General features: G+C 44.3%; 1 long non-coding RNA gene across 1 annotated transcript; it reads right to left on the bottom strand.

Moving 5' to 3' along the window:
• Positions 1-10,483: 10,483 nt before the first annotated feature.
• Positions 10,484-16,961, bottom strand: LOC128315912 (uncharacterized). The gene is made up of 3 exons (XR_008299092.1): positions 16,709-16,961; positions 13,788-13,848; positions 10,484-11,291 (listed from the first exon to the last, which is right to left on the bottom strand). It is a non-coding gene; the product is annotated as an uncharacterized LOC128315912 (long non-coding RNA).
• Positions 16,962-16,980: the final 19 nt, after the last annotated feature.

Raw genomic sequence — 16,980 nt, 5'->3', positions numbered from 1 at the left:
AACAATTCTAGAAAAATATAATTTGTCAAAGAAGTAACAAGAGAAGCTGAGTTTCCAATGGTATTAAAGAAATTGAATCAGCAGCTTTAAAAGAAGAAGCAGCAGCAGCAGCAGCAGCAGCAGCAGCAGCAGCAGCAGCTTAGCTGGTTTTTAGGCAATTCCTAGCAGGTTTTCATAGGATAAATTACTCTAATTTTATAACAACTCTTACAAAGACTATCAAAAGAAGCAATACTCCCCAACTCAAATGAGGTTAGTACAACCTTGAAATAGAAGCAATGAAGGACTGTATGAGAAAGAAAATAACAGACCAGAATCCCTCCTGAACATAGACGGAAATGTTATAAACAAAATATTAGCAAATCAAGTCTACCAGTGTATGATAAAGATAATTCATCATGACTAAGCTGGATTTATCCCAAGAATATTAGGATGATTTAACCTAAAAACTCGTGACTTTAATTCACCACGTTAACGGCTTAAAGGAGAAGTTATATGATTATCTATCCCAGTGGATGTAGTAAAGGCATTCAGTAAAAGTCAACATCCAATCATGCAAAAAGCTCTTAGTGAAACAGGAATAAAACGAAACTTCCTAACATTCAAAGGTTGTCTTTTCTAAAAAAGCCTACAATAGTCATCACTGTTAATAGTGAATCATTGAAAGCTACTGTTCCTTTTAGAGCAGAACAAGACATCTGCTCAATAGGGCAAGTATAGGACAGATATAAGGAGAAAGACGGAAATAATACGGTCATTATTTGCGGCTAATGTATTGCATACGTAGCAAACTAAAAGAATCCACAAATTAGATTATTTGAATTAACTCTTAGAATTGTACATTGGTACAACTGTGAGAGACACTTTGGCAATATTTTGTAAAGTTGAACTAAATATATGACACAGAGATTCTTGCACATGCATAAGAATATTCATTGCCGTACTGTTTACAACAGCAAAACAATTGGAGACCACCAAATGGCCACTGACAGGAGAATGTATAAATCAAAAAGCGATATATTCATATAGTGAAATGAACTACAGCTACATACATAACCTGGTCAAATACAATGTATGAAGAAGGCAAGTTGCAGAAAACTACATACAGTCATGATACCACAGAGGCGCCTGGGTGACTAAGTCAGTTGAGTGGCTGACTCTTGATTTCAGCTCAGGTCCTGATCTCATGATTTGTGGGTTCGAGCCCCACACTGGGCTCTTTGCTGACAGTGTGGAGCCTACTTGGGATTCTCTCTATCCCTCCCTCTCTGCCCTTCCCCCTGCCTCAAAATAAGTAAGTTTATTACTTACAAAATAAGTTTATTACTTAAAAAAAAATAGTCATGTTTCCACATTTATAAAGCTCAAACAAGTAAACTAAAAAATATTTTGTTTATGTGCATACACATATGATAAAGCTACATATTTTTAAAAATTTTTAAAAAATGGTCAACATAAAATTCAAGCTAGTGTTACCTCTGGTTAGGAGGCAGGGCAAGATAGGAAAGAGGCGTACAGGTGGATGCATCAAGAGATAATGTTCTTCACTTGAACAGTGGGTCTCCAGGAGTTTATTTTATGCTGCATTTACTCTTTTGATATATCAAATACTAGACATGAAGCTTTTTATAGAGTGGCCTGTAGTTACCCTCTTTCACCACTACATGACAGGCTAGTCCGTCAGTGAAGTACCTCCTAAAAGGAGAAGGCTGGTGAAGACGGAAACACTACCTCAAGGCAGCGTTCTTGCGGCAACTACCCTACAGGGTGATTCTCAGAGTGTTTACACGCACAACCAGGATAGCGCAGGTGCACAGAACTCTGGCTAGCGTCTTGAGGCGAGGTGGCCAGGTTTTGTTTTTTCCTTTCTTTTTGCCTGGTTATGTAACCATTTTGCAAAGTTAAAAGTGTGTCTGCTTGAATGTTGATTTTGATTTCTCAGAATTTTCCAATACTTCCCAAGGCGTTCATCCCTAAATTAACAATATGGAGCATGAGATCAACTACTTGGCCTCCTTCATGGCAGCTGACACATCTAACTGCCCCTTCTATGTTTATTGATCGGCGGCTATGTTCTTCAGTACCGGCCTTAGAACCACTGTGTAATGAATTTCCAGATGGCACTGTTATATACAGGGATATTTAAATTTTCATTAACAGTGTTAAAATAGCAACGTAATAGTCATCGAAAACACTCACAGGAATTCCGGTGCCGCACAGCTTCTTCATGTGATGTAACTGACAAATGTGGGTAGATGTTTGTTTCAGCGGCCGATGCTATGCCACCAGGGGCAGCAGCACACATGGTACCCCAGCCACCTCCTACTTCTGTTTTCATTCTCCAGACCTGCCCTGTCCACTACATTAGCCACTGGCCACACATGTGGCAGTTGAGTGCTTGGAATGCGACCTGCCCTAAGTGTAAAATAGCTCTGAAGTTTGAGGACTTGGTATAAAAAAAGAAAGTTGAGTGCCTGTTAATAATTGTTCATAATGATTACCTGCGGAAATTATTATGTTTTAGATATGTTAAGTAAAATGTACTATTGAAATTAATTTCATCTGTTTCATTTTACTTTTTTTATGTTTGTTTATTTTTGAGAGAGAAGGAAAGAGAGCACGTGAGCGAGGCAGGCAGTGGGGAGAGGGAGACACAGAATCCGAGGCTCTGAGCTGTCAGCATAGAGCAGGGCTTGAACTCGTGAACTGCGAGATCATGACCTGAGCCAAAGTCGGTGGCTCAACGGACTGAGCCACCCAGTCGCCCCTCCTTTTACGTTTTCATGTGGTTACTAGAAATTTTGAAATGACGTACTATGTGGCTCATACTGTTATTTCCACTGGACAGCACTACTTGAGATTCTGCCACCAGCGCTTGTGATCCCTGCATAGAGCCAGCTTCATGGTTTGTGGCCATAGCGGTAGCCCTGCTCTGTGACTGCTGCCACCTTCACCAAGGGCTAAGGGTCCTGGGCAGGGTCGTGGGGAGGGGCAGGGCGGGGTGCGGTGGGGGCCATCCATTCCCGGGGCTGGCAGCGCCGGGTCTCTTGTCCGTATTCCTACCCAGGGACGGAGCGCAACTGGCGCCCCAGGGAGGTGACGGTACCGTTGGGAGTTGCCTGTCTGCCTGGTTTGGGCAGTGGGCCTTAGGAAGGCGAGACAACTGGCCTGACCCTCTCCAGACTCGGCCAGGGTGTGGCACCGTCGTTGGCGGCTGGCGGGAGCATGCAGGTCTGGGCTGGAAAAGAAAGCATGCCCTAGTCTGGCTTTGAGCTTAGGGGGAAGGTGAGGCGGCGGCGGCGCGGGGGGCGGGGGAGGGGTCTTCCCCCTCCTCAACCTGCCTCAGGTTTTCTTGTGTTAGTCTCTTCTGGACTGCTCACGGCACTCCCTAGAGATAAGCCACACCATGAAAATTGTGCAATTTCTGATTCCACATGCGAATTAAATACTATGATATTTGCATCTACAACTGGCACTACACAGGGGCACCTGGGTGGCTCAGGTGGTTAAGCACCGGACTTCGGCTCAGGTCATGATCTCACCGTTCCTGAACCCGAGTCCCTATGGGGTGAGCTGGAGCCCCGCTTCCAGTGAACACAAGCCCCACTTCTGTGGGATTCTCTCTCTTGCTGACTTGCTCCCCCCCCAAAAAAACATAAAACAACAACAAAAAACCCCCCAAAACTGGCACAGCACAATACAAAGAATGGTAAAATTCATGCTAATAATTTAAACCTTAAAGTTTTCTCTACATTTTTAAACGGTGGAAAAAAGTTTTTAATTTGTAATTGGAAACACCGTATCACATGACATTTACCATCTTAACCATTTTAATTGTACAGCTCAGTAGTGGTATAACATATTCATGTTGTGCAACCAGTGTCTCCAATTTTAGTGTGTGTGCTGTGGGAGCAAGCACTGTGCGACGAGGCCCGGACGTTTTTCATCTTGCAAAACTGGAACTCCATACTCATCAAACACTACCTTTCTTCCATTTTTTCCTCCTGCCAGGCATGACAACCACTGTCCTGCTTTCTGTTTCCATGAGTTTGACTGAAGTCATATTGCATTTGTCTTTTTGTGACTGGCTGTGTCACTTAGCATAATGTTCTTAAGGATCATCTACGTGGTGGCATGTGTCAGAATGTCCTTCCTTGTTAATATTGAACAACTTTCCACTGTATGTATATATGCCACATGTTCCTTATCCATTCACCCATCCAGGAACATTTGTGTTACTTCCACCTTGTGGCTACTGTGGATAACGTTGCTATGAATATGGGTGTACAAATATCTCTTTCCAAATTTTGGCTAAAGTAAACAAGGCTGCAATTCATATCTTTGTACATGATCACTTTGTGCACGTGTGTGTATCTATAGGTTACGCTCTTAAAGGTAAAATGTTGGGTCAAGGGAAATGTACATTTTATAATTTGTTAAATATTGCCAAACTGCTGTCCATAGAGATTGAACCATTTTGCACAGCCTTTGTGTGTTTTCAAACTTTGATCTTTGACAATATGATAGATTAGAAATGGAATTTCCATCAATAAAAATGAGTGGAAGCATGTAAAATATGTTTAAGTCCAGGAGTTTGTAATGACAACATAAAAACTCCCCAAATTTTAGGGGCACCTGGGTAGCTCAGTCAGTTAAATGTTGGACTCTTGATTTCAGCTCAGGTCATGATCTCACAGTTTGTGAGTCCAAGCCCCACATCAGCCTCTGCACTGACAGCGTGGAGCCTGCTTGGGATTCTCTCTCTCCCTCTCTCTCTGCCCCTCCCCTGCTCCTGATCTCTTTCTCTCTCTCTCTCAAAAATAAATAAATAAACATTAAAAAAAAAAGCCTCCCACAGTTTCAAAATTCAGCTTTGAAGGATACTAAGGAAACAATTCACTGTTTTGAAAACAAACAGATGAAAACAAAAGGAATCAAATGTGACCTGCCTTTTCTTTTTTAAAAAAAAATTTTTAACGTGTATTTATTTTTGAGAGACAGAGACAGAGTACAAGCCAGGGAGGGGCAGAGAAAGAGGGAAACACAGAATCTGAAGCAGGCTTCAGGCTCTGAGCTGTCAGCACAGAGCCTAACGCAGGACTCAAGCTCATGAACAGTGAGATCATGACCTGAGCCGAAGTCAGATGCTTAATTGACTGAGCCACCCAGGTGCCCCCTGCCTTTTCTATGTAAACTGTATATCAGGATAGCCAAATAGTCGATGAGAGGAAATTTCTCTTTATAAAAGTATTCTCATTGTTAAATGGAGAAGGAACAACGTAACCATTGAAAATACCCACAAAGATAATGATCACCAAAGATTGCAAAAGAGAGACAAAGTGAGAAAGAGATAGCTAGACATCGTGGTCCCCCGATATGAGATCATTGCTCTATCTCTGAACTCTACTTACCTAACATCTAAACTTGAATCTTGTAATGCCCGAAGTTCCGAAGCCTCCCACAAAAGACCACCAGAGTCATAAGTCAAAGCCAAGCAGCAAGGGTCGTTTATTGCAGGTTCGAACCTGGACCTCCGCGCACTCGTCGCCGGTGACGCTAAGAGGCCTCGATCCGGGTTGGTACAGCGTTTTTATAGACAGGGACAAATAGCACAGGGGAGGTTTCAAAATATGAGGGGCCTGATCAGTTGGTTTTAAAGTAAGGTCATTTGTCGTTCTCTGATTGGGCGTCCTTTGTTCTTTGGCGGGAAGGCTTTGTCCGTTACTTGTGGCGGGAGGAAAAAGGGGAAAGGGGAAAGGGGGTAGAGGAGGAATGTGTTGAGCAAGCAGGTTTACAGAAGCGAGAAATGCCGGTTAGTTCATGTATAATCACTTATTCTATTACATACCAGACTACATGTAGGAAGTTTCACAACTCACTCTATTACATAGTGAGTTACATTCAGGAAAGGGTTCACAATGCTTGTAGCAAACAGCAAGCAAAACAGACTTCTCAGCAATTGTATTTTTTATCAGAGATCCATAATAAGCAGAAAAGAGAACTTTAGCTTTAAACTAAGGCAGGGCTGTCATTTGGATTTAAAGCTGTTCTTTTGAAATCTGATCAAGTCACCAGGTCTACCTGCCAACTACCAAGTTACAGAAAAAATAGAGATAAGAACAGGTTAAGCAAAATATCAAGGGGATGTGATCACAAAATCCAGACTCTAGGAAACTCAAGTGACCTAATTTCTTCTATAAATAAATTAAAAAAAAAAAAAAGAGAGAGGGTGGTGGAGGGATCTCTAAATTAAAATAAATTTAAGGTTCATAGCAACCAAATGCAATATATGGGCATTTTAACATCCTGACTCAAACAAGCAAACAAAAATGTGCTATTATTTATGAGACAGCTGGGAATTTGAACCCTGATTCAATATTTAATTATATTAAGAAATTATTGTTGATTTAAAAAAAATTTAATATTTATTTATTTTTGAGAGAGAGACAGAGTGTGAGCAGGGGAGGGGCAGAGAAAGAGAGAGACACAGAATCTAAAACAAGTTCCAGGCTCTGAGCTGTCAGCACAGAGCCTGATGTGGGGCTTGAACTCACAGACCAGGAGATCATGACCTGAGCCGAAGTCAGACGGTTAACCAACGGAGTCACCCAGCTGCCCCAAGAAATTATTGTTAATTTTAAGGCACTATGATATTGTGCTATTTTATCACATGATGTTTTAGGTATTAAGGTATTATTTTCAAGATTTGTGGCATTATAGTTAGGTTAAAAAATCTTATCTTCTAAAGATATGCTAAAATAATTATTGGTGAAGGGATACAACGTTTGAGATTTGTTTCAAAATGACACAGTGGGAGTGTGTGCTGGGATGGGGCGTGGATGAACCAAGACTGACTATGAGCTTATGATGAATCTGGGTGATGCATACTCTACAATTCTCTGTATTTTTGTTCATTTTTGAATTTTTGAATTTTTCCAGATAAGAGTTTATTTCAAAAGGAGAATGAAAAGAGAGTAATTAGAAACAATAGGTACAGATTGGTCTTTGTAGGAATTTTAATGTAAACAAGGAGCAAAGAGGAAAAAGAATCAATAGCTGTGAGTCAAGAGAAGGTAGTTGTTTGTTTTCCTTTTTTTTTTTTTTTCAACGAATCTCTCTGCCCAACATGAGGCTTGAACTCACAACCCCTGAGATCAAGAGTCACATGCTCTACCAAATGAGCCAGCCAGGCACCCCATTAGAAGGCTTTTTCTTTTAGAGAGAGAGAAAGAGAGAGTGTGTGTGCAAGTTGGGGCCAGGGGCAGAGGGGGAAAGAGAGAGAATCTTAAGCAGGCCTCATGCTCAGTGCGGAGCCTGACGTGGGGCTTAATGCCATGACCCTGGAATCATGACCTGAGCTGAAATCAAGAGTTGGACATTTAATTGACTAGGCAGCCCAATATTAATTTTTTTTAAAAGCAGGCAATATTAACAAAGGCAAATGTTACAAATAGTACATATTAAATGTTTTGAATACAAATATATGGAAAGCAAACTAATTCCACCTCTGGGACTATAAGATTTAACCCTCACCTATGGTAAACTCAGAGTATGGAAAGGATAGACAGCAAAAATAGGCAAAAGGAGGCAAAAGGAGGCAGGCCTCCACTTTTGTGAGAAAAGGGATTTCAGTCTAAGAAGTTGGTCTTGTTGAGTAAGAACTGACACCACCCATATCAACATGATGCAACTGTTCCAGAAAATTCTTGCCCAGGAAGATAAATGGATTAAATGCTAGCTCAAGAAATTAATTTATCTGGGCAAATCGTTTGCTCATCTGGGACAGGACAGATGACTGCTCTGTCAAGACCACAGAATGCACACACAGGCAAAGAGCTCACCATAATGACAAAGTCTATTTATCAAGATTTGTTTTAAGACCCTTGCTTCTCTGGGGTTGTGTATGCTAAACTGTGCCCAATCCCCATCAATTTCTTGCTTTGAAAAACCACCTTAAATCATGTGAGCCCAGACCCCCAAATCCTACAAATCTCTTTTCTTGAAATCCCCTTTCTAAGATACTAGCAAATCTCGATCAAGGTGTTATTTTCCCTTGCTGCAGTAAATACCAAATAGCCTTACTTTGCTTGATCAACAGGTTTTGCTGGTGTTCTTTTGGGAAGTCAGCAGCAGGCAAGATCTGTGAACTCAAATGAGGAAAAAAACCCTGACATTTATTTTCCTAAACCTGTAACTGAAATTTAGCATTTCCTTTAACTATGAATATAAGCAACAAATCCCAGTGACTGTAGCCATGTCACCAGTAACAATTATGACCATTTGTCACTGGTAAAAATGACAGGTATTTTTGGTCTGAGTAACAGCTGTTGCCTATATCTCAAAATATCATTTTATGCTTACCACTACTTTGAAATTAATGTGGGGTCAGAGCTGTGAAGGCTCTGAGATTTTGCCCGACTTACAAGCTACCAAGTCAGCTTGCCACAGTTTCATGGATCATGGCAGAAGTCACAAAAGTCCTGGATCTGACATGAAAGATTGTATTAGTCACGGCAAAAGGGATAGAGCCAGAGTGTCAGTGGATTTGTGCTGTTTCCCTAATTTCTGTTTCCACAAGGCATGCGGGACCAGGTCACAGGAGCACGTGAAGCAGATTTTGTTAAAAGACAGGACTTTAAGCCCCAGGGCCGGTGCACTTTTTGAGCAAGCGACAAATGTAGCAAGCAGAAAATAAGCTAGACTGGTTGCCTAAGTGACCAGCTACTGATGCTGCTCAGAATTGAGCAAGGGATAAGCCTTGTGGTCTGGCACACTCAGCAAGAATGTACAGGGACACTCAGGACTCATGTGGACTGCCTCTCCAACATGCAGTACTAGACTTGGTATTAATGCATTTACAAAGGAGCAGATACAGGGGTTCCTGGCTGGCTCAGTCAGCAGAGTAGGTGACTCTTTTTTTTTTTTTTTAATGTTTATTTATTTTTGAGAGAGGGGATCCGGGGAGCGGGGAGGAGAGGGGCAGAGAGAGAGGGAGACATAGAATCTGAGGCAGGCTCCAGGCTCTGAGCTGTCAGCACAGAGCTGGATGTGGGGCGCGAACTCATGAACAGTGACATCAGGACCTGAGCCGAAGTCAGATGCTTAACCAACTGAGCCACCCAGGTGCCCCAGAGCATGTGACTCTTGATCTCCAGGTCATAAGTTTGAGCCCCGCATGGGATATAGAGATTACATAAAATACAATACAATACGATACAATACATAACATAAAATAAAATAACATAATAACCGATTTCCTTATTTTATTTAATACATGTATATACGTACATAATTCCGAGAAGGGTTGGTAGGCTTAACCAGATTGCCAAAGGAGTCCGTGGCACAAATAAGGTCAAGAAATGGGAGATTTAAGCAAATACTTTCTTTTTTTAAAAAAACTTTTTTTTGGGGGGCGCCTGGGTGGCTCAGTCGGTTAAGCGTCCGACTTCGACTCAGGTCATGATCTCACGGTTCGTGGCTTCGAGCCCCGCATCGGGCTCTGTGCTGACAGCTCAGAGCCTGGAGCCTGTTTCGCATTCTGTGTCTCCCTCTCTCTCTGCCCCTCCCCTGTTCATGCTCTGTCTCTGTCTCAAAAATAAATAAACGTTAAAAAAATAAAAAATAAAAAAATAAAATAAACAAAAAAAACATTTTTTTTTAACATTTATTTATTATTGAGATAATAATATGTCTCTCTGAGAGAGACAGAGCATGAGCAGGGGAGGGGCCGAGAGACGGGAAGACACAGAATCCGAAGCAGGCTCCAGGCTCCAAGCTGTCAGCACAGACCCGACTCGGGGCTCAAACTCACAAACCGTGAGATCATGACCTGAGCTGAAGTCGGACGCTTAACTGACGGAGCCACCCAGGAGCCCCAACAAATATTTTCACCAACAAATATTGATATAAAAATAAATTTTTATACAGCTCCATTACTCAGGAAAACCTGTTCAGAACTCTCCTCATCAAGAAGGCAGAGTGGGAAGGGCCCTGGTGTCAAATCCAGGAGACTAGAGTTTGGGTCTCAGCTCTGTGAATGCCCCACTAGTTACTTAAACTTTTTGTGTTCAGTTCTCATCTGTCATGTGATATGCTTGTTACCGAACTCACTGGCTCACGGCTCAAAACAGAGACTTGAGAGGTATACTCTCACACATTGTCTGCGGGAGTGTAAACTATATTTCCTGGAGAGTAACTTGGCCTTATGTACTCAAAAATATTCAAATCCTTTGAGCTACTACATCCATTACTAGAAATTTAGTATTAGGACATAAGCAGATATACACACAAAGACGTAATTGAAAAGATGTTCATGGCAGTATTATTTATAATTATAGTATTTTTGCAAACATCTTGAATGTCTAATAATTAAGGCATGGCTACAGAAATTGTGGCACGTCTATAATTGATAAATGCGGTCATTGTGAATTGTCAGAGCTGAATATTTTGTAACATTAAAAAATGCCTGTGATTTTATGTTAAGTTATGCAAAACTCTGCTGAAAATGTTATAGCTAGTGGTATAACGCATACATATTTGCAATTTTTAAATTTACGTTAAAATTTTTTCTCCTATATTTCTCAATAAGCATATGCTGCTTTGTAAGAAGAAAAGCAAATTATCTGAAAAATCAACTCAAATTTAAGGTTTTTCGTGTGAAAGTGTTTTGACACTCACATTGTATGACATAAATGTGAAATGTTATCAGTATTTTTCTGGGAATTTAGAAGCACAGTTGGATTCACGTTTAAATCAATAGATTTGGCTACATGGAATATAAATTGGTCAGTGGGTGGCCGTGTTCTGTGCAGCTCTGGAGCAGGTGGGCTCCCTCTGCTTGCTCCTCCCGCCCCCCCCCAACCCTGCAGCCCCATTCTCACTCCTATTTTTCTTCCTCTCCATGCACCATCCAGCCCTCCTTCCTCTGAACGAAGGTGTCTGGTCTTGTCTCCTGGGCTGAATCATGCCTCAGAAATGGAAAAAGCCCCAAGGCCAGGGCCTGTCTGGCTTGAAGAGCAGGGGCTCAGTTTTGAGTGTCACATCAAAGGGCATAATGAGGGCTGTGTTGCAGGTTCCAGGCTAGAGGGCAGGCCTGGGTGGCGCCATGGTTATGGGCTTCGGGGCTGTGGCCCTGACGGAATGCTGAAGCCGTATGGCCAGACATATGTGAGGAAAAGACTGCTTTTCCTGCGGTACGATTTGAGGGCATCCTGTGGTCCCCCTCACTCCGAAGCTTCTGGTGCCAACTCACTGTCCTCTTCTCCTGAAATCTCCAACATTAATGAAGGCTCCTGTTGAAATGTATTTGGATCATCTGGGGCAGCAACCTAACCTAATACTAGGATTGAGGCTTTGGAATCAGGTAGACCTAGTTACATGCTGATCCCCACTCCACTGCTGCTTGGAATAGTCACTCGATGTCTATGAGCCTGGGTCTCGTCATCTGTAAATGATGACAAACGCACTTACATACAGCAAGCATATGACAGGCACAGTTCCGGGTGCCTTTCTTATAACAACTCATTTGATGTACACAACAACCTTAATAGGCACCAGCTGTTATCGTCGTGCCCATTTTACAGATTGGGAAACTGCAGCCCGTTTGGTTAATTAACTCGCTCAAGGTCCCCTCAGGGTCAGCACCAGGATGAACCCAAGCAGTGTGGTTCCAGAGTCTATGTTTTTAACAGCCATGTTGGGAGCCTCACGGTAAGATGCGGCAACTATAGTAACTATGATTTATTAGGAGCTTACTTAGTGCCAGGCACTATGCTAAATGCTGCAACAGGCATTTCTCATTTGTTCATCCCAATGCCTGGGTGAGGCAGGGACTATTGTTACATGCTAACATTGACCTGCAGGACCTGGCCCAGTGTAGACAAGGCCCTCTGTTAAAGGCGGGGCTTTTAGGAGGTCGTTACAGGGTAGAAGAGCTAAGATGTGTCCATAAATCAATGTGATTCACGGTAGACTCAGAGCTGATGGAGCTGGAAGAGAGCTTCGAGATGGTCTAGTTTAAACTCATTTTTACTGATGACAAGAACTGACTTGCTCTGTTTATTCCCATAGAGTTTGGGGGAGGATCCAGTGAGATAACAATAGGCAACACTTACTGAGTTCGCTTGCTGTGTGTGTGTGTGTGTGTGTGTGTGTGTGTGTGTGTGTGTATTTTTCATTCAACCCTCACAACAACCAGATAGGAGAGGCACTATTATTATCCTCATTTCAAAAACAAAGGAACAGATGTGGAGAGGTTAATAAGCAACTTGTCCCACATCACACAGCTAGCAAGTGGCAGAGCTGGGGTGCTGGCAGAGTGGGTTCCAAAGCTCGGTGCTGAACCACCATGCTCTGTGCCACCCCACTTACAGAAGGTGGTTAAGAAGCCTAGGAGGAGGCAGGTGGGTCAGGTGGGTCAGAAAGTGCTTCGTAGACTACGAAGTGCTGTACAGACATGGGTTATTATCAGAAAGAAGTAAGGGTCCCAAGAGAAGCGTAAACTGGTATAAAGCTCAGGGCAAAACCAAGCATGATCTCTAGGATGAGATGGACCCGCGTTCCTAAGTACGAGTGAGGAGCATCCAGGGTGTTATGAGGTGGTGGTGGGGAAGGCTTCGTCTAGTCCTCCCTCATTAGCTCAGAATGACCGATCAGATTAGCCAATTGGCATGTTGGCCCTGGTGAAGTGGTGATCAGGACCAGAGAAAGCCTTGGGGACCTTCAGAGAGCAAGCTGGGCGGGGGCTACTCAGAGGGGGATAAATGGAGGCACAGAAGAAGGTTGGTAGCAGGGACGGGGGTGGGGGTTAGACAGCCCGAGTTCAAACTCTGATGTTTTACCACACTCTGATTATGAGGCCATGGGTAAGCGATCTCTATCTGAGTTTCCTCATCTGAAGAATGGGAGTGATAATAATGGTATTCTTCAGAGGCTTGTGCAAAATAGACACGCTAATTTGTTTAAAGTGTTTGCTCTGATGCTTGGCACCCAGTAAGCAGTCAATAAGAGCTAGCATTGTTATTTATTTTATTACTATTATCCCGGATACCTGATTGGTGTCACGATTCAGGGAGGAGTGGTGTTAGAAGAAAGCAGATACACATGTCTACCGCCATCTACTCTTGGTAAATCTAAGTCTGCTGTGGTGAATTGGTTTGCAAAATAATGCAGACTAGATTCCCCCCTTCTCACTTTAGGTTTTGTTTTTGAGAATCATTAGATCTGCATCTCAGGTAAAGGTAAGGAGTGGGAGGAAGAGGGGATAAAGGCCAATGGGCCACCGGGCCTCTGGGCTAATTAGAGAAGGGTCATCAGTGGTTTCTTGGTCGTCACACTCACTGATTTCTGATGCCTTCCCTCTGTGTCTCTGTTGGGATTTCTGAACTCTTGTTAATTAGCCTCCTCACCCCTTTGCATAGTATATGGATTTACTTTCTTCTTTTTTTAAAAATTAATTTATTTATTTTGAGAGAGACAAGAGACAGCACGAATGGGGGAGAGGCAGAGAGAGAGGGTGAGAGAGAGAATCCCAAGCAGGCTCTGTGCAGACAGGCTCAAATGCACGAAACTGCCAGGTCATGACCTGGGCCAAAATCAAGAGTTGGAAGCTTAACCGACTGAGCCAACCAGGCGCCCCCGTGGATTTACTTTCCATTATCAGAAGCAAATACATCCCTGCAGGGAACATGCAGATGGGTGGGAAGTCTTTTCTTGAACAGATTAATGGCACGATAGAAGGATGACTGTTGGATGGGAACTAGGGAGAATGGGAACTAATATGTACTGACCTGCACTCCTTTGCAGGACCAGGCTGGGTGAAGGAGCTTGCATGTTGCCATCATGCCAACCCTGCAAGAAAAGTATTAACTCCATTGTAGAAATCTGCCCAAGGCCACAGCTAGCCCATGGAGAAGGGAGTCCAACCCAGATCTATTCAATGCCAAGGGTCATCCTTTATACAAAATCTGAGAAACTCCACTGACTCAGAGCTATAAGGCCAAGTCAACCTGGCTTGGGGAAAGGACTGCTCCAGGGAGGGAAGGTATAGTTTATTCTGCTTTAAGGCCTCCTCCCAAATCCCCCAGGAGATGAAGCACTGGAGCTCAGTTATGTCTTTGGTCCAGGTAGAAGATTGCAGTTTGTTGCAAAAAAATTGATCTCCATCAGGCTATTACTACTTGTGGTTATATTTAACTATTGTTCAGTTGCTCAGTAGCTTTTTGTCATGGGGGTGGGGAATAGGTCAGAAGCCCAAGGAACTATTTCTGGGCTCTAGCCTTTGGGAAAGCAACCTTGTCCTGTTTACACATCCTCCCTCTGGATTTGCACAACCTGACCCAGAGGTGACCCAGAAAGGTCACCCTCCAAGCCCAGGTAAATAGAGGCAACCAAATAGTCTCCAGTTAGCCAATGGCTATTGAGCAACCAAGGGAGCCCAGAACCCTACAGAAGGCAACTATGATAAATGTAGAAGAAAAGAGCAGCGTCAGACTCCTTGGACTGCTGGAGCAGAAGCATAGTCCTATCTGGGGGCGGAGGTCCCACAGTGCAAGTTCCAAGCCCCTCTCTCACATGACTCTTGGGCCAGTCACCCTTCTTAGCAACCACCCAGTAATACCACCAAGCTGAGGTGTCAGCACAAGCATGAACCCTAGTTTATCTTGTAGAGTGAGAGGAGGAAGAAGGAAGTCTCTTATTCAGCAGTGAATAATAGATGGATGAATCAGGTCTCCTTCAGAAAACAAAACTGAAGGGAAGAAGGGGCCTGTGTCTGTCACCTTCTTCAAAAAGTCAGGTGGGAAAAAAAATGATGTAGGACAAGAGGCTGGCTCTGGGGGAGAGAAGGGATGTGGAGCCTGGTTGCTCTACAGAGCTCAGGAAGGAAGCCAGTTGGAAGGGAGCCCCCAGGTCACACATCTGAATATGTCACTGCCAAGTCCCCAGAAACCAAAAAGCCTGCATCAACCTGTCAGGAACTGGACATTCTGCCAATCCTGAACTCCCAGAACCAACCTGCTTCCTCCTCTTTTCCACCAGCTATTTCAGACTCTACCAGTGGAAGCTCATCTTCAGTCCTCATTTTCTTTTTCAAAAAAATGTTTTAATGTTTTATTTATTTTTGAGAGAGAGAGAGAGAGAGCAGGGGAAGGGCAGAGAGAGGGAGGCACAGAATCCGAAGCAGGCTCCGGGCTGTCAGCACAGAGCACAATTCAGGGCTCGAACCTGTGAACGGTGAGATCATGACCTGAGTTGAAGTCAGACACTTAACCGACTGAGCCATCAAGGTGTCCTTGGAGGAGAGAATTTGAGAAGTGGCCAAACCCCACCAATAGCTCTGTAACTGAGGGGCGGTCTTCACCAACTAGGATTGGGATGGGGGCTAAACAAAATATATACACTTGTTGAGCCCAGCGCGCTCCCTTGGGACCAAATACATGTATTTGTTCTTTCTCTGTGATAGATATTGTCCTTTGGGGGATCGGGGGGGGGGCGGGGGGAGAGAGAAAACTTCTCTATTGAGTTTGCACATTTTGTGACTGCCCCAGGAGCTTCATCACCTCCCCTTCTACCATCCTAATCCAAGACCTTTCTTCCTAAATGGCCTTCCTGCTTCCTATTGGGTCCTAGAGTTTATTCTCCATACAGCAGCCAGAGAGATCTTTTTAACAACATAAATTGTGGGGCACCTGCGTGGCTCAGTCTGTTATGCGTCTAACTTCCGCTTGGGTCATGATCTCACGGTCTGAGTTTGAGGTCTGCATTGGGCTCTGTGCTGTCAGTACAGAGTCTGCTTGGGATCCTGGGTCCCCCTTTCTATCTGTCCCTCCCCTGCTCATTCTCTCTCCCTCCTCTCAAAATAAAGAAACTTAAAACATAAATCCTTACCTTGTCACTTTCTTGTTTAAAACTGTTCAAATGCCCCATCACACTTAAGAGTAGAATTTAAACAGTTCGCCATGGGTGACGGAGCCCTACGGTGACCTGCACCCCGCTGACTCCACCTCCCATCATTCTTCCCCGGGGCCCATTCTGATGCAGCCACACAGACCTTTGGTTGTCTGAGCTCACCAAGACTATGACCTCTTCAGGGCTTTGGTACTAGCTTTCCCCTTTGCCCAGAATACCCTTTGTTCCTACCTGTCATGGAGGACTTGTCTGACCACTCAAACGAATTGGCCCACCGCCCCCCCCCTCACCCCCATGAGTGATACTGACTCAACCAGTCTCGTCTAGTATTCGCTTACTCGTTCATTGTCTGTCTTCCCCACAACAACACAAGCCCCAAAAGGGAAGGCACTGTGTCTATCACTGAATCTCTAGTGCCAAGCAGAACCTGGCGCGTAGATCTCTAGTATTCGTCAGATAAATGAGCTTTTCAAATCTGAACAATCCTGAGAGGTATGTGAGAAAACGGAGGTTCTGTCAGACTCTGGATCAGAGTCCTGGTCAGACCAGTCCTCGCCTTCCTTCCAGACACCTCGTCCCTTTCCACCGCGGGAGCAGCTCCCCTACCCCTCCTCACTTAATCCCCCTCTCCTGGAGGGATAGGCCGGAATTCCAATCTTGTCTCCGAGCCTGGTGCCAGCTCCCAAGTCCTCTCACGTTTCGGGGGCTCAGAGACGCCACCCTTTTCTTAAAACGGACCCTGCCGGGTGCGTGCAACCCCCCTTCCCTGGGTCCCCAATCAGGGCAGAGAAGAGTCCCGCACCGTCTATGGTAAAACCGGACGGGCCCCCTAGCCCACCGGTGGTATCGCCTCAACTCCCCGACTCTGTCCCTCTCCCTGCTGGGGAGCCCCTGGGCCGCGTGGGGGCGAGGAGGAGGCTCCAGGCGTCAAGGGCAACGAGGACATTCAGGCCCGAATTGGGGATGGGCCAACTTGGCGCAGTAGAACCTTTCTTCAGCGAGGCCTCGTTTGCCGGCCGGGCGGCTTTGGAGGAGACACCCGGCTTAACCGTCCCTCCCGCTCGCACCCTCCCC

The sequence above is a fragment of the Acinonyx jubatus genome, chromosome B3, assembly GCF_027475565.1.
Source record: "Acinonyx jubatus isolate Ajub_Pintada_27869175 chromosome B3, VMU_Ajub_asm_v1.0, whole genome shotgun sequence".
In the NCBI taxonomy this organism is placed as follows: Eukaryota; Metazoa; Chordata; class Mammalia; order Carnivora; family Felidae; genus Acinonyx; species Acinonyx jubatus.
This window is presented reverse-complemented; position numbering and strand designations above follow the sequence as displayed.